Source organism: Alosa sapidissima, chromosome 8 (assembly GCF_018492685.1).
Source record: "Alosa sapidissima isolate fAloSap1 chromosome 8, fAloSap1.pri, whole genome shotgun sequence".
NCBI lineage: Eukaryota > Metazoa > Chordata > Actinopteri > Clupeiformes > Clupeidae > Alosa > Alosa sapidissima.
Genome location: NC_055964.1, coordinates 18,303,395 through 18,326,226, shown reverse-complemented (window position 1 = coordinate 18,326,226; position 22,832 = coordinate 18,303,395). Strand labels below are relative to the sequence as shown.

The window sequence follows — 22,832 nt, the reverse complement described above, 5'->3', positions numbered from 1 at the left end:
CGCCGCTCAGTCCTGTACATCCGTTCCGCGAAAATAAATCACACTTCAATTTGTCTCCATATTTTACTCCATCCCCCACTCTTGAAACTTTTGTGTATGCTTGTTTGGCATGCCTGAGTGTGTGTGTGCAGCTGCACAGAAAGTACCCTACTGGTGCTGAAAAGGTGAATAGATTGTAGAATAGCCAAAGAAGATGTAGAATTGTTATAAAACCTTTAAAATCTCTAAACAATCACAAGTAGGGCAGTTCATCACAGTTCATCCATTGCAACTGGATTGATGAAAGGTCACTTACACCTGTAGGCTACATTGTATTTGGGAAAAGCAAAAGGTATCAGCATAATGTTATTTATTTATTTATTTATTTATTTTTTATGTATTTTTAAACAAAAACATCTCTGTCAGTTCCATGCCGTTTTCAACAGCTATCAAAAACAAAGGTCATTTTTGGATGGATGGATTTTTTGTGAATGTTTCTTCTTCTACATAAGATTTTAGTCATCTTTAGTTCATGTAATACTTTATTGTCAATGCACAAATTAAGTAACAGTAGTCTGAAACGTTATTGTTAATGCACAAATTAAGTAACAGTAGCCTAGTCTGAAACGAAATTCTGTTTTACATCTAACCAGTGGTGCAAATAACTGACATGTCCAAATGGGCCTTGATGAAATGCATCGCTAGACTGTTCATACACATTTTAACGGGCCAAAGTTGAAGAGCTTTTGTCCGTTATTGTTAGTGCAAATATAGGCTGATTCATGTTCCCTTGCATTGTTTAACTGAGGTCCATGGCTAGTCTGGCTTTCATCAGACCAAGCTCAATCTTTTAAGAAATCAAAAAATAAATAGCGGGCAGATCAGGCTGGGTTCACCCAGCCTAGTCCATAGGCACCCGATATTGTTTAATTTTCCGATTGAGATATACACGCTCTGGCTATTCTAAATGCAAAAATGCATCAGGGAGTTATGACAAAACGGTAACTAACAAACTAGATCCTAATAGAAAGCTTCCCTAAGCTACAGGTAGGATTATAAGGTATAGGCCTATTTACAACATAAATTGTCAATAGGCTATGCTGGCGACACAAATAAAATCTCCTTTGGAAACCAATGGCTTACGCTTTACAGTATCAAGCGGACTTAAACTGTCATATCGTGGCGAAAAGTTGTAATAACATTCACGCAGCTCCATGAGTCAAGGAAAGCGCGAATGAAGTAGCCACTTCTAAATGGGACCCACTACACAGTAGCTTAAGGTGTTTTGCTAAAGCAGCCATAATGAAATGAAGGTGTCATTGTTTGGATACTTCACACACACGTGCTTTTTAATTTCACAGACTACAACTACCAAGCTGTAATCAAAGCACATCGATTCCCCTCTCACACCCTGCACGCACTTAAAACAAAATAAACAGGCGTCTCAGTCTCACACATGTATAGGCAAAACTGTATCAGACCGGTGTAACGTTGGTAAATCTTCCATTGCACAGAATGATTTTGTAGCACGTGCAATAAATGACAGTCGAAAGATACAAACAGTGCTGCTATACATTTGCTTGGTATAACCGCATGTATAGTTTTCTACAAATGCAATAAATCAAATGCCTCCATCACTCAACCAACGCTAACGGTAACATTACCTAGGTCCTTATTGATATTACAAGATTAACGTACCTGCAGTAAAAACCAAGCATGTCCGATAAACATCCTCAGATTTATTTCGGCTTCAAGAAGAAATGGGAATTACACTTCATGTGAACATCGTCCTATCCTTATTAGATGTTCGCTGCGGTAAATTACAGTCCTTGTATGAAGAGTCCATTGTTTTTTCCAACCCACTTTTAACTTCCAACAAAATTACGTCTCACTGCAACTATGCGCCATCTAGTGGACAAACGACTACTTCTCGCCAATACTGAAAATGCAGCCATGATGATGATGATGAATATTTATTTTGGCTTTCTTTTAATCCTACTGATTTTCATTTTTTACCGGGGGGGGGGGGGGGGGGGGGGGTCGGGGGCAAATCACAAATGAGTGATAATGAGCCAGGTTGATGTGGGCCCTTGAGACCAACATACCATAAAAGATTCACAGAGAACTGTGTCTGCCCTACCCTCCTTTCGGGGGGTCCAGTCCAGCGGGGGGCTGCAGATGAAAACGAAAAATGACGGTTCCATGCTATCCATGTGGGGGTACATGCCCACCAAGTTTTGTGTACCCCGGTCTTTCAGTGTCCCGGGAATCCTTGTTGGTGTACGTCACTAAATGTACACATAAATGATTTTATTGTAAGGCCCCCCATGAACGAAAGTACACAAAACTTGGCATGCATTCAGAGGGTGTCATAATGATCCTACACTTTTAATTTCGTGCAGTTTTGACCTTGTCAGCCAGAGATATTGAGATGAAAACACCTAATTTTTTGCTTTTTAATTTTTAACTAGGTGGCGCTATACATGAAATAAGTGGTAATGGGATGGGTTGACATGCCCCCTTAAGACCAACATACATAAAAAAGGTGGACCTCCTAGGCCCTACAGTTCTCGAGATATTCACAGAAAACTGTCTCCGGCCACCTACAGGCCAGTTGGTGTATAGTAACATAAATTAATTTATTGTGTGGCCCCCCATGAACGGAATTCCACGAAACTTGGCGTGCATACAGAGGGTGTCATAATGATCCTACACTTCCAATTTCGTGCAGTTTTGACTATGTTAGGTCACAGATACCTTCAATTACAACACCTCATTTTTACTTTTTTGTGTTTAACTAGGTGGCGCTATACATGAAATGAGTGGTTATGGAATGGGTTGACATGGCCCCTTGAGATCAACATACAAAAAAAAAATGGTCCTCCTAAACCCTACGGTTTTCGAGATATTCACAGAAAACTGTGTCTGCCCTACCCTCCTTTCGGGGGGTCCAGTCCAGCGGGGGGGCTACAGATCAAAACGAAAAACGATGGTTCCATGCTATCCATGTGGGGTTACATGCCCACCAAGTTTCGTGTACCCCGGTCTTTCAGTGTCCCGGGACTCATTGACGGAAATTTGGGCATGCGAAAAAGAAAAAAAAAAAAAAAAAAAATCTGACTAAACCTATATGACCGCCGCTTCGCTGCGCGGCGGTCATAATAACTAAAACTTCGCCGATTTTGGGAGATGGCACGTTAAACATAACTTTCAGCCTATGTTGAACATATCTACAGTATATTTGAATACCATGGCCATGCCATAGCAAATAATTCCCCAAAGCAGAAGACGTCAGTCTACAGGCTACCCCAAGCACTGTTTGACGTAAGACATTTTTGCTTATTTAACACTTTACGCTAGACCAGGTTTCATTAGGCTAAGACACAACGATGAGTAGGCCTATGCCTAATTTATCAGTTTATCCATTTATTAATTTCAACAGCAAATAGCCTACATTGCTATAGGCTACTACGGCTCAAGTCCATTGGAATTCCACATGGAAAGATTCTTGATTACTCCGCTTGAACCCTCTCTGATGTAGGTCTCCAAAGCCTCCCAGAACATGAACATTCTACACACGTATATCAGGATGCAGCAATGTCTCCCTCTGCATCTGAAGTTCTGATCTCTAGCTGACATTATCAATCGCTTGGCACCTTGATGCAAGCTGAACTGTGTTTGATAGCCCTCCATCTATACATCCGCTGATAAAATGTGATCACCAACACCGCGCGCCAATATGTATCAGGTCACCCCCCTACGGGGTTCACCCCAACAAAAACGGTAAAAAAAGGCAAAAAATCCGATATTAACTGAATTTTACTTTTGTTTCCAATCCAGTTTCTGTTTTTTTCTTTATCTTGCGTGACTAATGACACATTTAGAAAATAGCAGCAATTATCTATTTGCTGACCAGTTAAAAAAAAATGAAAATTGGATTATTGAACACATTTTTATTTGGATCAGATGGATGGAGCAAATAGAACAAAGCACTGCAAAGCGTTACACGGACCTACAATGTCTTACCTTGCTTTTAAAGAAAGAGGCAAATTCATTGCATTTGTCGACTGAGAGCAGCATTGAGTTGCCGCCTCCACTTGTATGGCGAGTGTTAGAGCATTATCAAGATCATAAAATACACATTTCCATTCTTTTCTCTTTTAGGTACAAACATAATATCTGAACATTTCTTTAGCTATAAAATTAGAAACAAAATACATTTATCATGTAAACCAATAACCATGAAATTCCATACACATCACAATATATACCTCGAACTCTTGTGTGGTCATTCCAAATGTTTTTAACCTTTTTAAGTCTTATTTATTCTATTTATTAGTAATGTATTAAACTTATTCTATTTATGAATCTATAAACTTAAATTATTATCTAATTTCCCATAGGGCTACAAATGAATTTCCATTAATTCTCATAATTTCCTTTAATTCCATGAAAGTATCCAACTTGGAATATTCCCAATATTCCCCAGCTTAACTTCCCATGGAAACTACTCAGTGCGAAAGGGACCATAGTCTCTTGATCAAACCATCTCTGCTGCTCCACTGACAACAGTCAACAGCCTCATAAAACTCTGCAGGGCTCTGAAGTGTCATGCATTGAGCGTGATAGTCACTCATTTCAGTCTTTTGTCACGCTCTCCCGCCACACATTGTATTTCTCACGCAGAAAAACTATTTATATATTTAATATGCTGCCGCAGCGCCCAAAAATAGCTCTGCTGTATCTGGTAAGATTTAACGCAACAACCAATGAAAAACGTGTATCCTGGAATTGTTGAACGTGAATTATTGAACCAGGGCTCTCAAGTTTTGAGACCCCCCCCCATGAAATTCCATACACAGATCTGCAGAATCACCACAACCAAACACTAGCTTTCTAACACAGAAACACACCTGTCCCATAAAAGGGAATCAGAACAACAGAGAATAAGGTCATAATAAAGTGAAACATTTATGAGATAGATATTAATTACATGATAAAAAGGAAGGGGCACATTAAGCCTAAGTACTAAGAACATAATATTGGAAAAGAGATAAAAATGAAAAAGTTCATGTCATGCTGCCCAATCTTGCAAGGTTCCTTGGCCTTGCTGTCTTCTCCCAGACCCAGTGGTTTGGTATGACAGCTTTTTCGCAGGTACACTGGGATGGTCCATGGACGGCTGAGATGAGGCGAGGATGGAATGAGGCAAAACGAAAGAGTAAAGTACAAGAATAGTAGGGAACATGTTGGAGGGGGATAGAAGGGGTGATAGAAAAGCTGAGAAATTAAAGTGAAGTAAAGACAAAGTAGAAGTCAAAGCCTCAACATACCGGAAAGTTTGCCTCTTAAAGGAGGAAAACTCCTCTCTTAACAAATTATTGATGTGCTTTATATGAAACACTGCAATCTTTACTATCTGTCTTATCTGAAACCCAAAAATAAAAATTCAGTAATCTTACAGTTGCTGTTTTCCTAAGAATTGCAACCAAAAATTATACCAAAAAGATGTGTTTTGCATTTTAAATATAAGTGTTTTCCCAATGATTACAAGAGATTTCATTTTTGAACAAAGTGTCTAAAAGAAACTGTAGTGTTTCACAATAAGTGTAAAAGTGTAAAAAAGTGGCAAAGCAGAAAATGTGTTTAAGGTATGGTAACAACAACTTTAGGTTTTGAGGCTTTGGTCTAAGCATCTGAATTCAAAATAAATCTCTCTAATACAACGCCCATTTGGTTCAATTGTCTGTTTGAAATTTACACCTTTTGAGCTTTGAATCAGTGTCTGCATCAGTTGTTGACTGTAACTTGGCATGACTCCTCCTTCAGCTCCTTGACAGCAAAGAAAGAGATCATAGAAAATAATTACCCAACAATTTTTATTTGTACAGTTAAGAACAAAATTATTCATACCCCTGGCAAATATTGATTTAATGTTGATTTTCTCTTGAAAAATATGTTTGTTCTGACTGAAAATGACACTGTCACATGCCAAAAGGTTGCAAGACAATGGGGTATGAATAAGTTTGTTCTTAACTGTACATGCATACTGAACAGAAATATAAACATAATACATTAGCTTATGAGTTGAAGTAAAACATCAAATTCTTCTTCTATGAATTCAAAGGGCCCTATCTTGCACTCAAGCGCAATTGACTTTGTACACTGGCACTTGTATTATTCCTATTTTGTATCCGACTTTTCTCTCCACAGATGCACGTCGGTAAATTGCGCTCCCGGGGGCGGTTCAGTGAAAAGAGGAGGCCTGTTCCGGCGTAAACATTCCTTGGTGCTATTTTGCAGTTTCAGAAACAATTCCGCCACAGACCAGGAAAAGCCTAGTCTAAAGTCAGTGGCGCGTTATTCAGATGCTATTTTAAGGGCGCATGCTTGGCAATAATGTAGCGTGTGCACAACACGGTTAAAATGCACTTGCTCATAATTTAATATTATTTATCATAATCTATTGCGCATTGAGATGGAGTCTTGGGACAGAGAGTTAGACGTGGGAGGGAGAGGGTCTGCCGGCCCAGACAGACCTATCTCTTCCTCAGTGAGGAGGAATGTAGGCGTAAGCAACACCTTACCCTAACTTTAGGACTCCTAATTTTTGTCACTAAAAGTAATTCACAAAGCATTTTAGACCTAAAAGTAGCACCTAAGTCTGGGACAGCTTAAAAGAAGTCGAGAGGACTCCTAACTCTCTAAGACCTATTCACAAACAGCTTTTTGTGGCATTTCGCGTCACGATGTTTTGAAATCCTATGCGGCTAGGAGCTTCCAATCGCGAGGGAACAATTTTGCATTGTAGGCATAACTAAGGGATGCAATAACGCCACCAACAACCAAAACTACTCATTCTTAACATGTAAATACGTCTCATTGTGAATCAAATTAAAATGTTCTCCTCTTTGCAAACGTAGACATAGGCATATGGTGACAGATTAATTTAATAATGTTGCAAAGATAGGCTACTGCATCAATCCATATGTTTACTAGGCTATTTGTTTCGCCTTACTCTTTATTCATTTAGGCTAGGCCTTTTTATTCAGTTTTTATTCAGTTATCGTAAGGGAGGTGTTTGGAATCATTCCCTCGTTACAATCATCAGCCAATCAAGGTGGCCACTTCAGTCAAGCTTGTGCATGAGTAATGACATCATCCATAGCAACGAAGACTCACTCTTAGTTTTCCTTACTAAGAGTAGGTCTGAAAGGCTTTGTGAATAACTTTTAAGAGAAAACTTATAGCTAAAATCTTTTAGTGCGATTTAGGAGTACCCCTAGTGGTAAGATAAAAGGCTTTGTGAATACGGCCCCTGATCTCAAAGATGGTAGCCTTTTTGTAGGCAAACTTCAGAGATCTATTGATAATGTAAAGTAGGCCTAGTTGATAGTATGAAGCACTAAAAAACACCAAACAATTCCATCCTCAAAAAAACACAGTATATTTTACATGTTGCTGGCAGCTGTCAATCTATACCAAAGGTGATTTCAGCAACCACAGCAAAGAATTTCAGATCAACTTCAGAATTCATGAAATTATGTTTTAGTTTGCTATGTGAGATTGCTCACCCCAACAAGAGTTCATGGATATGATAACACAAATATCACCTCATCTCTGAAGATGTCTTACCTCCCTGCCATGGCATTATATCCATCCCCATGTTCCTATTATGCATCAGAGATCTTGGCTCCACACTCAGGGCAAGGAGGAGATCTTGCTGTGCATTTGTAAGCTGGCTATTGGCACTATCGAATTCGACACTCAGGCTGGTGGCTTGAAAAAAGCGTTCCATCTTATTGCTCTTTTCATACTTTTTGAGAAGGTCCTCTGCCAAATCCATTGCTGAGGTAAATGCATTTATGCCCTTTCTCACCAAACCTTGGACAGGTTCACCCCGTGTCTTCAACTTCTCCAGGATCTCAGTTGTATACTTTACCCGATTTGCTAACATCTGAAAATTGATCTTGTTACTCTTTGCAGTTGATAATCTGTGAAAGAGTTCCATTGCTTGTGAGATCAGCTTCATTATTGGATTGGCTGTTGTGCAAATAACTTGAAGTGCCATGGCTGTGTGTCTGAGAGAGAAAGAAATAATGTTGATGAGCACCAGATGCACAGGTATGGCTTCAATATCAATATAAATATTCTATATAAAGATGATTTGCTGCTTCAGAAGGTAACTGTTGTTGGATTCTCTGGTTGTTGCGTTGTGTTTTAGTTCTAATGTCTGTATTGAAGATGGTCAATAAAGCTTGACGGCGGGATCAGGATCAGGATCAGCGATTAGATGATGATTTATTGTAGATGGTACAACAATGAATAACAGAACACAGGCTAAGTCTCAAACAGTAAAACTGTGCAGAGTCTAACAGTTGTGGTTGTTATTAGAAGCAGCTGCTGAGCCTTCCGACAGAAGATGCTCCTCGGGTCGCTTCCTCGATCCGTCTCCGAGTCAAAACCTAAGACAAAGCCTGTTATACTAAAACATACAAACGTCAATCATGCCAACCAGCCAACGTGGTTGGTCACACGTCTGTATGACCTTCCTGCTGGTACACAGGCCTAAGGCACAGTTATGTACAATAATATGGACCTCTCCCCGTTGTATACTACACACAGAAGTAACATATGAACACATCAGAATACAGTGAGAACACCCCAGAATTCTACACTGTTCCTGATGACACAGTTCACGCAAAAAGGAGGCTACATGTTGACATTGTATGATATCTGCTGTGTAAAACAATAAAGAAGCATAACAAGATTCACATTTTCCCACACTGCTCGTAATGTGTAGCCTGGAAACCAGACTCTCTGACTTCGCAGAGTGCTGTAGGGGGAAAAAATAGAGCGGAAGTACGTTGGCAGACAGAGGCCAGGCTACATATGTGGTGTTCATAGTTCACATATGTCATGCATCAGAAAGTGAAAACATATGTCCGCAACACTGTTTAAAAACACTTCAGAAATCAAAGAACATGATTCTCACAGCACTTTTCACCTTGTCTAGGTGAGAATGCTTCCTGTGTTGGAGATAAGTGATGGCATCGTCAACGCCCACTTTCTCCTGGTATCAAAACTGTAGTGGGTCTAGTACATAGCGTACCTGAGGTCTGAGTATACACAAGACCAGTCGCTCCATAGTCTTCATCACGTGTGATGTTGGAGCGACAGGCCTGTAGTCCAAGATTTATTTGGTCTAAGGTTTATTTATTTCAAAAAAGGGAGATCCAAGGTCTTAACAGGAGCCAAGGAGCAGGACCGGAGCACTCAATGCTTTGACGTGTTTTTATTTGTGCAAACATAAAAACACGTCAAAGCATTGAGTGCTCCGGTCCTGCTCCTTGGCTCCTGTTAGACCTTGGATCTCCCTTTTTGACTTCTGCGTCCTGTTCCGTGAGCACCAACCAGGCTGAAGCGCAAGTGACCCCCTTCTAAGGTGTATTTATTTATTATATTATTAAAGAGTGTTTTTTATCTAAAGGTTTGAATTCATGCTTATTCAGTAGCCTAAACTAGGCATATTAAGTGCTCTCCCCAATCCCAGACTTGTTTGTTTGTAGGCTAAAGGATGCAAAACAGCCTATTGCTGAATGTCTATAGAGGGACAGGGTTCGTAGGCTACGGGTGCTTGAAATCCTTGAAAATGCTTGAATTTTAATGTTGCGTTTTCAAGGTTTGAAAAGTGCTTGCATTTCGGATAAAGTGCTTGAAAATGCTTAAAATTGTAACTGTATTTCTTTAGACACAAATAGCTATCTGACAGAATAGTTAGCGTAGCCTATTTGATGCAGAAAGTTGGAGAGTTTAAAATTAAAACCTCTCCGCCATGGTCCTCTTGCGCGTGATTGATCTGCCCAGTTTATGGATCTGCCAGTCTGTTTTCATGCGTGACAACATCCCCCTGCACACAGTCGGAGATGACCATGAAGTGAGGTTGCCATTTTAATGAGGTTAGAAAACAGCTATTTCGGACTGCTGAAAAGAAATCATGTAGGGTCATACAGATGCATTGCTCGCTATGTCGCCATTAAAGCTAACATATTAGGCCTATTGAATAGGCTACTTAGCTCCAATCATTGGAAGACAAGGAGAAAGTTAGGTTGAAGAGGGAGACGAAACTTTATGGTATGTGAATGCAAAACCACACCAGTCATGTCTATGGCCGCATCTACCATAGAGGTCACCTTTCTTTCTTCAAATTTCGTTTTATTTACTAACTAAAAATAGCCGACAAGACAATTATCCTTGCATCAACGCACCGTCACGCAACACGTAGTTGTAGATACCTCGACATTTCAAAAGGAAAGTAGAGTTGACTCTGCCATCGCGGAGAAAGGCTGACTTCAAGGCCTACTCAAATTGTTATGCTGAAATTCAGTGGAGTTGCAGCTAACCTGCACTGAAAATTAGATCAGAGTCTGGACCAATAGTAGCATATAGATAGATATGAAGAGAAGAGAGGGAAATAGCCTAATAAACAAAGGGCCCTCACAAGTGAGTGAGAGTCAAGATGTGACACTCACTGTGTCAGAAGGTACAAGCTCCGCAGCCTATGACCCTGCAATTTATAAATCATGATAGCCTTTACATTACAGCCCTCTATGGTTCAGTCTTTCATAGGCATATATAGGCTCTTTTATAAATGTACCATAGCCTACTGTATGCCTAATAGGCTGTATTTCTAAGTGTGATTTATGCTATAATGCATAAATTATATTTGTCAATTTATCTATTAGTTTCCGCAATATTCACCATAAGTCATCATTTAAGGGGTTATTTTTCACATTTTTCTTCCATGGGGGCATGCCCCCGGACCCCCATACAGGGTCGGACTGGGATTCGCCCACCCCCCCACCTCTCCGGGATTTTTAAAAAATGTCTGGTTGCTAATCACACCATTTTAAAGTGATTTGAAAGGGACAGGATTCTAGGCAATTAAAGACAGACTCATCTTCTGTCTGTCTCACGTCATGTTACCCCCATGCATTAAACCACATGTCACTGCTTGACTAAATGAAAAATATAGGCTACTGAACATGGACATCGTCATAGTTGACATAAATTACGTTTTGTGCCTAGCCTGGGTGTTCCCATGCTGCCTTGCGCGCGATTTGATTCACGCTGCTAAAGCAGCCTGGAGACCATGGAGCAAATTTTCGCCTGAGATAGGGAACCAATCACAGAACAGGTGGGAAAGCAAGACGATGATGAGCTATGCACAGACGCATTTGATAGACATCCGTGGCACCCAATAAACGGATCTGGGCATTTTTTTCAAATACGAGAAAATGAACGTTTGGTTCCCAGACCACGTCTCATTGAGAAGTGGTGGCGCTAGCCAGGCTATTTTGTGCCAACATGTTGTAGAAACACAACCACAGCCTTTATTTGGTGCAAATCTTCTTCTTTACTTTGGTTATAGTCCACGATTCACATTAACTGTAGGCTATCATCAAGTGTATAGGCTACTAAACGTTTTTGCAGTTTGTGTGCCGTCATCACATTTTGCAAAATTAGGCTACCTTCGTTGCCAGTTGATACTTTTTACCTGCATCGACTCGCGATTGATTGTGCATCTAATGTAACACTCTGTGTGGAGAGACTTCCATTTTCCAAGTTTCACTTTCACTGTCGTTGTGAGCTAAAAGGCTACTATATGGGAAATACTTTGAAGTTCCTTTTGAGTCCAAAAAATGAATGGGTTTTCTTTAACCTGTGCTACACTTTTCCACCAAGTTGTGCGAAAATTGTAGGCTACCCGTTTTTTTTGTTGACAGACAAACCGCACTACAGTAGCCTACATTAGTGATGGGTAAATGAAGCTTTGGTGAACCACTGAACCACAGCAGTGTGAACCTAGATACTAGCTGAAAAGCAAAAAGATGGCCGCCGCACATACATTTTTCAACATAAAAGTCCTTAGCAAACCAATATTTTTGGTTACATATACTGGTTTGGGTAAGGACTTTTATGTTGAAAAATCTACATGTGGCAGCCATATTGGATTTTTTCATTAGTGTTGCTAGCTTCACACTGCTGTGGTTTAGTGGTTCGCCAAAGCTTCATTTGCCCATCACTAGCCTACATGGTGCAGTAAATTGAAGCTCTTGGTAGCGCGTGCAACTAACGTCTATAAAAACAATATATTTATGGAATAAAACTAGACACCTCTGATTGCTGTTTACGGTTAAACTGCGATGATGTGAACACCAGCCAGCGGAGGACACTTATATAGTCTAGGCTACCATGCATGGACTCGTAGGCTATAGGCTATTTCCCATAGACAGTAAAATAAAGATATTTCCCCACAAACCTAGCGGCTGCTTGGACAAATCCACTTGAGGCGTGGGGCAGGGGGTCGTGATCGTAACACACACTGAACCTGTCATGAAGAGGCCAAAATGATTGACCTGTCACCCCCCAAGCCAAATGGATGCAACTGCATTTATAGGCTAGGCCTAGGCCTACATGACGGGCCGCAAATAGGCTAAATAACTTTTTTTTTTTTTAAAACCCGGAGGTTACCGGCCCACATGTGGACCGGCCCGCCCGGTTGTACAGATTACCAGTCTGAGCCTGCCCCCATAGAATTTTGCGGGGGGCAACATTTCTATCAACACCCCTGACCTCGGTATTTGAATCCTGGCTACGGCCTTGGTCAACTCAGCTTAGTTTTGTGGTTTAATGCTTATAGGCTACAAGTGGAAAGGACATTAAAACACCATGCATATGTGCATATCGTGCCGTTTGGCAAGAAGTTAAATTTATCCAATTATATGACAACTCAGTCATCTTCACGTCACCCAACGTCACATCTCCGCATTGCTAGCCTACTGGTTGGTAGCTCATGATAACAGATGTACTGTAGGCTTGTCTTCATGTCGTTGTAGGCAAGAAAGAGACATAATCAGTCTTGACTGTCATGAAAGAGCGAGCCTTAACATTAGTTTGAGTTCACATATTCAGCATAGAATAGTTTTGAAAGAATTTGTTGAGTGATTATTTTCTTATTTTATGTTATTTACATTTTATTTGATTTTTTTTTTTTGGTATATTGACTCAGCCAGATAGCAAGCAAAGTCTACTTCCAGACAGGTGACACAAGTTTTCCTTTCATTTCTTTTCATGCTATTAAGAAACACAATTTTGTCTGAGACCATCGTGATCGACCATCCTGATCTTGCGAGCTTCAGGGTTTCACTCGCAGATCAGTCTGGCAACTTTTCGTTAAAGAGAATTTGGAGCAGTTCACCAAACGAACGTCCAATCAGCATTGGCTTTGAGGCGGGTTGAGGTGTGACGCAACGAACAACATGACGGCATCCACAGATGAAATGAGCATAGCTATCGCGCAGGTTTTATTCAAATTAGAAAGTATTCCTGGGTAAGCTGTGAAGCTATGAGTCTCAGCCATGCAGCTGGGAGGAATGAACGACACAGACATCCTCCACGGCCGATTCCAGTTCATAATGGAGGAATATACTTTCTTCAGAAGTGTAGGGCCTACCGTGAAAACTTGATGGGAATTGTCGTTGATTAGGTTCATGTCACATACAAATGGTAAGTTAAAACATCTTAACGTTAGTTACGTTACCTAACTTAATTGTATGTTAAACGATGGCATTAGAAGAACACTTTGTTTATCTAATTGGTTGATTTGGCCCGTCGATAACCAACAAAGGTGGTGATAGACAGATGGTTTATCCAATCAGCTAACCAGTATTTCCCAGTGGTGGAGGAAGTACTGAAACTCAGTACTTAAGTAAAAGTACAAATACACAGAGAAATATTTACTTTAGTAAAAGTAAAAGTACCACAATGACAACCCTACTTAAGTAAAAGTAAAAAGTACCTGTTTTTAAATGTACTTTAAGTATTAAAAGTAAAAGTATTTGCATAATGATTTATTCTCTTAATATATATATTCTAAAAGGAAAAATCAGTATGGGCTGTGGCATTTTAATTAAGCTAGTTTTGGGTTATACTCGACTAGATAGTTTTGAGTTAATGCAATTGTGCTTACCATCTGTGGCCCAGTTTACATTCTGACCTACAATTCTAGAGACTGTAATTCTGGTTATCTACTAGGGTGATCTGCTGAGTAATATCATTCAGCAAAACACGAGAGCCTGAAGTTTAACGGGGTAGACAAGGGAAATGTCGGGTGGATCGTAATGCCAATTATGCTGATTGAACAGAAAAGTTGCTGAGAAAGGTGTCTTTATGATTGAAGTTCAGTTTCACTTGCACAGACGCATAGACATTGAATGAGCGCTCACGTTACTACCCCCTAATTGTAGGCTATGGATCTTTATTTAATCACACACAATTAAAGAATATTTCCTAATCTGGAAAATGTTTTTTCCGGCCACCGGTTCATTAATAGTCTACCATTCATTTGTGCCGCAAATGATCAGACGTGTGACAGAAGCATGGGCATAGCCTGTAACTTCGCTGATCCGCAGATAGCAATCTCATCGGAGAGGAGGCCCTAACGCTGCAGATAACAGACAGGGAAAGGCACAGAACACAGTTGCATGTACAGTGTAGCCATGGGTCTGGTGAATATAGCCTACCGAATGCAGATGGCTACAAGCTGACGCTTTGCCTGGTCTAGACTAGAAGCTTATGTTTCTAAGAATGCACGTAGCGCTCCAGAATCTTTGGTAGCAACCCCGCCCCCTGGTAAAACAAACGTGTTTGTCAGAGAGAAAAAAAAACTGATCATAAAATGTATCGTAAAAAGGAACGATGGTGTTGTAGAAATGTAGCGGAGTAAAAGTACAGATAATTGCTGTAAAATGTAACGAAGTAAAAGTCAAAAGTATGCGCTATAAATTTTACTTAAGTAAAGTACAAATACGTGGAAAATTTACTTAAGTACAGTAACGAAGTATTTGTACTTCGTTACATTCCACCACTGGTATTTCCGCCCCTTCCCAAAAGTTCTTCAATGAAAAGTTCCGGGTCAGGTTAGAGTCAGGTTAGTTAAAACCATCTCTAAATGATAAAAAAGTAGAAATCATTTTGAGTTAGTATAGTCATATAATATGTCATTTGCCACCACTGTGCTGGAAAAGCCTGAAAATTGACCTTGAAAGTGCTTGAAAAGTGCTTAAATTTAATGTTGGAATAGGTGTACGAACCCTGGAGGGACGAATGAAGCTGTCCTCCCAACCAGGCAACCGTCGGGCAGCCGTGGCCCACTGGTTAGCACTCTGGACTTGTAACCGGATGATTGCCGGTTCGAGCCCCAACCAGTGGGCCGCGGCTGAAGTGCCCTTGAGCAAGGCATCTAACCCCTCACTGCTCCCCGAGCGCCGCCGTTGAAGCAGGCAGCTCACTGCGCCGGGATTAGTGTGTGCTTCACCTCACTATGTTCACTTTGTGCTGAGTGTGTTTCACTAATTCACCGATTGGGTTAAATGCAGAGACCAAATTTCCCTCACGGGATCAAAAAAGTATATATACTTATATATATACATAGTAAATGCACATATCTGTGTTGATAGCCTATATTTTACGCAAGTGAGACATGGAAAAGCAGTTTTAGAGAAATGAGTTTTGCCATGTTAACCTAGAGTGACGGCCTGTGAGTCATGAAGGGCAGTTATTTGGATGTGCGGTGGTGGCCTTACCCACATAAAAACAGTGTGAAATAACATTTTGTACTATAGAAACATTATATCTTTGGTCATGGCAATTTTTTTTTCTTTATGTGTGGCCCTAATACTCTGTCGTACCTGTGATTGTCCTTTGTTCGCTCCATGGGATCTTTGTGGTTCTTTGTCTCCTTGTTAGATGTCAAATGTTATATTGAAAATGTCGTTGTCTGCATAGTTCGTTCATTTCTCTCGCTGACAGGGGCGTGTCTAGAGATAAAATACAGTGTGCATACAGTGACTATAAAAAGAGCTGTGTCTGATGAGTCCTATATAGGATAACTATTCTGCATTGGTTTGGAGTCACTAGGTCATATGGCTTGGGAGATATTGAAAAAAAGGAGTCTGTTTCCTGTATGAAATAATGTATTTTCTTTTAAAAAAAAATCATATAAAAGACAGTGTGCATACAGTGGCTATATAAAAATAGGTGTGTCTGATGAGTCCCATATAGGACAACTATTCTGCATTGGTTTGGAGTCCCTAGGTCACATGATGTCAAAGCTATTGACAAAAAAGACTATGAAGGTATTTCAGAAGGTACTTTATAGACGGTCCCTAAGTAGGTCGGCTGGGAGCAAGTAGACAGGTCATCTGTTTGTACATTGTCTGCAAACACGGGGTGAAACCGGTGGCATTAAAAAAAAAATTGAATATCTGTCGAATATCAGAATATCAAATATCAAACTAACTTCACCTCGGTCAAATACCGTGATAAACCTGCCTGCTAAATACGTCTGTGTCTCCTCGGAGTTTGTTAAAGTTCGGGTACGTGGGGAAAGTGTACTTTCAGCGAGACATAGCTAAATCACAGCGATTTCCGCCGTTGGTTACAAGCGGTAGGCTACCCAGCTCCAGGTACGAGGCCCGCTGCAAACATTGCAAAAAAACTATAATAGGGACTCTGGGGGCCAGATGTACTAACGCTTTTGCGGCCATTTCAGGCGTATTTGTTTTGCAATGTGCGTGTAAAATCATTGCGAGGTATGTACAAACAGGCCGCAATGATGTAAAAGCGCAAACTGCCTGTCGCGGGAGCTGAAAGTGGCAGATTGCGATTGTCATGTCATGCATATGCATTCATGGGAGGATCCAGGGGAAAGTGGGAGTTTAGCGTAAAAAGATGGGAGGGGAAGAGTAAAGAGCGCCTAGTTATGTATTCTGCGGTATGTACAAAGACTGCTCCTGAAAGCGCACGTCTATTCTGCGCCTAAATACTTCCGCCTTGTAAAAGCAGGTGTTAATCCAAATTGCAGTTCAATGCGTCAATAAGAGAAGACAACAGAATCGCTATTTAGAACACCAGTTTTTGTGGTGAAAGTATGTGTACTACCAAAAGCAACCTTAACTTTCGTTGGCCTTTCGCATGTCTTACTTTCACTTTCACATCATTCACTTAAACTTTCCTACTTGCTAGATTTGACCAATCTTCCATAGCCTACGTGCACAAGTAGTTTGAGTAGAACTACTGATCTTCATTATCTCCCTGCTTGTTGACATCTTATCATGTATGGTATTATTTCATGATCGCTAAACGTTTGATTCTTTTTAATGTTGTCATCAGTTAACTTCATTCAACTGCGCTTGTAGGCGCTGCCATTCAGTTGTGGACGTTCGTAAATTGCGTTTATGGGCGGAGAAGGGCAGAGAAAGGCGCAGTTTACACTAAGGATTGAACGATTGATAAATACGACGGAAATTTGGGTCTGACAGCGCTCGCAATCTGCGGTGTGTCCATGGCGCTGATAACGCTACGTTCGCAAATGTACGTACATCTGGCCCTGGGTGTGAAGGCGCTGGAGTAATGCCAGAGCAGAGAAACATAAGATAGCCGCAAAATGCAAACTGTTTATCAGCACTATGGTCTCCAGGCTGCCTTAGCAGCGTGAATCAAATCGCGCGCAAGGCAGCATGGGAACACCCAGGCTACCAAAATACTGTAAGCTTAACGACATCCCTGACAACGCTCATACACATACCCCACCCGCACACATTCTCATGCAAACACGCACACACACACACACACACACATACAAGTACAAAGAGACGCATGTCCACCCAAAACAAACTTTCACACCCAGTTTCAACTCCAGTCTCATTTTTGACTTCCTTGATGAAATCTATTCTATTTGAGGGCAAGTTTGTTTTAGCCTATTTTCATTTTGGGCTTAAGGTTTAGGGCATTTGCCACCTGACACAGATGTTTTTCCTTGAGTAGGCTATACTACAAGCAATGTCAAAAGCAGTTGGGTTGTTGGGTTTTCAGAATTTCTTTGATTTTAATATTTTTTTGGTAATGTGTTGTGCAGGTCTTAAATTTCAATCTTTATTGTCTTAAAATGTCTTAAAAAGGTCTTAAATTACTGAAACCTGCAAGAACCCGGCTACTGTGTACTGACGTTAAAGATAAATAAGTATGTATATAAGTATATACTCTTTTGATCCCGTGAGGGAAATTTGGTCTCTGCATTTATTCCAATCCGTGAATTAGTGAAACACACTCAGCACACAGTGAACACACAGTGAGGTGAAGCACACACTAATCCCAGTGCAGTGAGCTGCCTGTAACAACAGCGGCGCTCGGGGAGCAGTGTGGAGTTAGGTGCCTTGCTCAAGGTCACTTCAGCCGTGCCTACTGGTCGGGGTTCGAACCGGCAACCTAAGTTACAAGTCCGAAGTGCTAACCAGTAGGCCACGGCTGCCCACCTAATGTGGCTATGGCTCCTGACAGATGCATGATAGATAGATAGATAGATAGATAGATAGATAGATAGATAGATAGATAGCCTACAGAACATCTATGATTCTGTAAATAACTATTATTGTATAGGATTTGAGTTGTATCAGTCTACAACACCACTTCAAATGGCACTGGGAAACCCATACTGTTATTTTATTCACCTGGTTTAACAACTACCACATGTTTATATATGTAGTCTAGGGCCGAGGCTATGGGCCCCGTGTGTCCGCCAAGGGGCCTGCACTTTTAGATTGTGCTGATACCTTTTGCACCCATTTTTTGTTGTGTGCATTGACATTGCCACTCATGATGACTCATAGAATGCCTATTGTCCAATCAAAAATTGATAGATAGGTCGACCAGATCTAACTGTTGTATAAATCGGTCTCACAGTTGATGGTGTATGTCAGAGTGAAAATCAAGCCACGAGGTCGAGAGAATCATTTTTAAACTGACAGCCCTGTTTTTAACACATCTCTTTGTCCTGACACACAGTTTGTGTTGTTTCTAACACATTCATTTTAAGAGTGCATCTGAATAAAATTGCAGAGATTCTGCCTTACCTGTCTCTTGTGTTTGTATTATGTGAGCTTTTCTTCTAACTTCCTTCTTTCCTTAACCTTGTTAACAGGTCTGTATGATGTCTGTTTTATAAGACAAAGCAAGAAGTCACTGTAGCAGTGTTGACCAATCACAGAAGCAAGAAGTCACTGTAGCAGTGTTGACCAATCACAGCCTCAGGATGCTAATTGTTAGTCCTTTATGACTATCATACAGATACTGAACCAAACCTGAAGTGGAGGTGGGACATTTTTTTATGGGATCTGGGAAAACCCATCACATGATCAAAATGTGAGTTGAGCATTTCTAATCTTGAGTTTCACAAAAGACTGAGAAAATTACATTACAGATCATAAATTAGTGTTTATATCAACCATATCAATGTGTTGTTGCTGACTTGAAAGAGTAATTTAAATGATTCATGTGTCAAGAATGACATTTTGAAAAAAAAATATTGTTAGGTGTTGACTGCAGTTTCATTTTTATCTCAAAGTGCTATGTCTTACTCTGGTTGAGCATAGAGTTTTGCACAATGAGCCATTCTGCAAAAAGTGTGTGAGCAATCTGCAAAAATTGTAATACACACAAGTACAGTTAAGAACAAAATTATTCATACCCCTGGCAAATATTGATTTAATGTTGATTTTCTCTTGACCAATATGTTTGTTCTGACTGAAAATGACACTGCCACATGCCAATACTGGTAAGACAATGTGGTAGAAACATAGTATTCTTTTGGGATGTTTTTCAACCAGGGGGACCTGGTGACATTCTCAAAGTAAATGGTAGCTTGACTGCTGTTGTCATCACAGATTCTTATCTCACATTTGTTCCTTTACCAGTAATGGCCTTGCAGATTGGATGAGGAATGAAGCCACACCACTAAATGCTTTGTGTTTACACACTTTCTCAGAAAAGACTGCTATGTTGCCTGGCAGCAACAATGAACTAACCTAAATCCAGAAGTGAAATGTTGCATGTCAAGTTCACATAATGCATACCATCATGGTTGGATCATGTCATGGTATCAGAGGATCTACCCAAACCATCAGATAGTGGCATTCATAAAGTCTCCTTTTGGTTTCACCACTACAGGGATGTTTTTGCCTTATCTAAAGATGCTTTATGCTACAGTTATGATGTTATGATCTTTTCTTACCCATCAATGTATGTGGTCCTGATTATAACAGAATAATGAAAGTTTCATACAAGTGTTTATATATATATATATATATATATATATATATATATATATATATATATATATATATTGTATTTCAAGTCAGAACCTGTATAGAAATACATTTAATATTTTCTAGAAATACATTTTAGGGTTTTTTTTATTTTTGTACAGTACATATCCTGTGCCTGAGCATACCTCACTAATGCGGCATATGGTAAAAGAAAACAATTGCCTTATCTAAAGATGCTTTATGCTACAGTAAGATCAGCAAACAAGACAGTGAGTAACTGCTGCGTGACTGTTCTCACTGAATCATGGCTCAACGATAACATCCCCGACTCTGCTATACACCTGGAGCAGCTAACGTGCTATCGAGCCCTAGCAGACAAAAAACGTGGTGGAGGAGTTTGTGTTTACACACATGATGCTTGGTGCCGAGACGCTACGGTAGTACATAGACACTGCTCTCCACTGGCGGAGTTTATGATCATTAAGCCGACCCTTCTACCTCCCCAGGGAATTCACCGCGATTCTGCTGGTCGCGGTGTACATCCCCCCCAGCAACAAAAACAGTGACAGGAGCATGACACTGAATGAGCTGTATCGGGCCGTCAGTGAACAACAAAGTGAACACCCGGATGCCTTCACAATCATCGCTGGAGACTTCAATCACGCCAATCTCAAAACAGAACTGAAACAAAATTTCACCAACATGTAAACTTCCTAACAAGAGGACAAAACACCCAGGACCTTGTTTACACCCCACAGAAAGAAGCCTACAAAGCCAAACCCCTCCCCCACATCGGGCAGTCAGACCACATTATCATCCTGCTGCTGCCCCGATACAGACAAAGAGCAAAAGTCACCAAACCAGTTCTGAAGGAGGTGAGAGTGTGGGCGGAGGGGGCCGTCTCACAACTTCAGGATTGCTTTGAAACAACAGACTGGGATATTTTCAAAACAGCTGCCACCCACAACAACCACATTGACATTGAGGAATACACAGACACTGTGACCTCCTACATCACCAAATGCATCGATGATGTTACAGAAATAAAACACATCACCACTCGGGCCAACCAGAAGCCATGGCTGAACAGGAGACGTCCACAGACTGCTGAGGGCCAGAGACAAAGCCTTCAGAGCTGGAGATGTAGCTGGCCTAAGAACAGCGAGGGCTAACCTGTCCCAGGGCATCAGGAAGGCAAAAAAGGATTATAAAATAACAACACACTTCAAAGACAGCAGAGATGCACAGAGCCTGTGGCAGGGCATACAGGCCATCACTGACTACAAGCCTGCGCCACGGAGCTGTGAGAACAACACCTCTCTGCTAAATGACCTGAACAGTTTTTTCGCCCGTTTTGAAGCACAAAATGACACTCACCCACAGAAAACCCCACCTCCCCCCCACGACCAACCCCTGTACCTGTCCTCTGCCAGCGTGAAGAGGACACTAGCCACCATTAACGCACGCAAAGCAGCAGGCCCAGACAACATACCAGGACGAGTGTTGAAGGACTGTGCAGAAGAGCTGAAGGATGTTTATTTTCAACACCTCTCTGGAGCAAGCAGTCATCCCATCACTTTTCAAAACTGCCACCATCATACCCGTGCCAAAGAAATCATCACCATCATGCTTCAATGACTACCGTCCTGTAGCACTCACGCCCATAATTATGAAGTGCTTCGAACGGCTAGTCATGTCACACATCAAAGCCACCCTACCCCCCACCCTGGATCCCTTCCAGTTTGCATACCGAGCCAAACGATCCACGGAGGATGCAATCTGCTCTGCCCTCCATCCAGCCCTCACCCACTTGGACAATAAAGACTCATATGTGAGAATGCTGTTCATAGACTTCAGTTCAGCATTCAATACCATAATACCACAACAACTCATCAGCAAACTGGACAAGCTAGGATTCAGTACCTCCCTCTGCAACTGGCTGCTGGACTTCCTGTTGCAGAGACCACAAGCAGTACGTGTCGGGAACAACACCTCAAGCACTCTGACCCTGAGCACGGGGGCCCCTCAAGGGTGTGTGCTCAGCCCCCTGCTCTTCACACTGCTAACACATGACTGTACAACCACTCACAGCTCCAACCATCTGGTGAAGTTTGCGGACGACACAACACTGGTGGGCCTCATCACTAAGGGCGATGAGGCTCACTACAGAGAAGAAGTAGACCTGCTGGCTAAATGGTGCAAAGACAACAACCTCCTGCTGAATGTCAGCAAGACCAAGGAGATTGTTGTCAACTTTCAGAGAGGCCACAAACAACTGCCACCACTGTCCATCGACGGAGATGCTGTGGAGAGAGTGAACAGCACAAAATTTCTGGGGGTGCACATCAGCGACGACCTCTCCTGGACCACCAACACAGCATCACTGGCGAAGAAAGCCCAGCAGCGCCTCTACTTCTTGCGCAAATTGAAGAAGGCAAGTGCCACGCCTCCCGTCATGACTACATTGTACAGAGGGACCATCGAGAGCATCGTGTCCAGCAGCATCACAGTGTGGGGCGGAAGCTGCACAGATCAGAACAGGAAGACCCTCCAGCGCATTGTTAACACAGCTAAGAGGATCATTGGAGCACCACTCCCCTCCCTGCAGGACATTTACACCACCCGCCTCACCCGCAAAGCACTAATGATTGTCAAGGACACAACCCACCCTGCACACGAACTGTTCAG

The 22,832-nt window shown here is 41.4% G+C and overlaps 1 long non-coding RNA gene across 1 annotated transcript; it reads right to left on the bottom strand.

Moving 5' to 3' along the window:
• Positions 1-4,931: 4,931 nt before the first annotated feature.
• On the bottom strand, positions 4,932-19,038 carry LOC121715494. The gene is made up of 3 exons (XR_006033610.1): positions 18,954-19,038; positions 7,615-8,060; positions 4,932-5,811 (listed from the first exon to the last, which is right to left on the bottom strand). It is a non-coding gene; the product is annotated as an uncharacterized LOC121715494 (long non-coding RNA).
• Between the last annotated feature and the right edge of the window lie 3,794 nt (positions 19,039-22,832).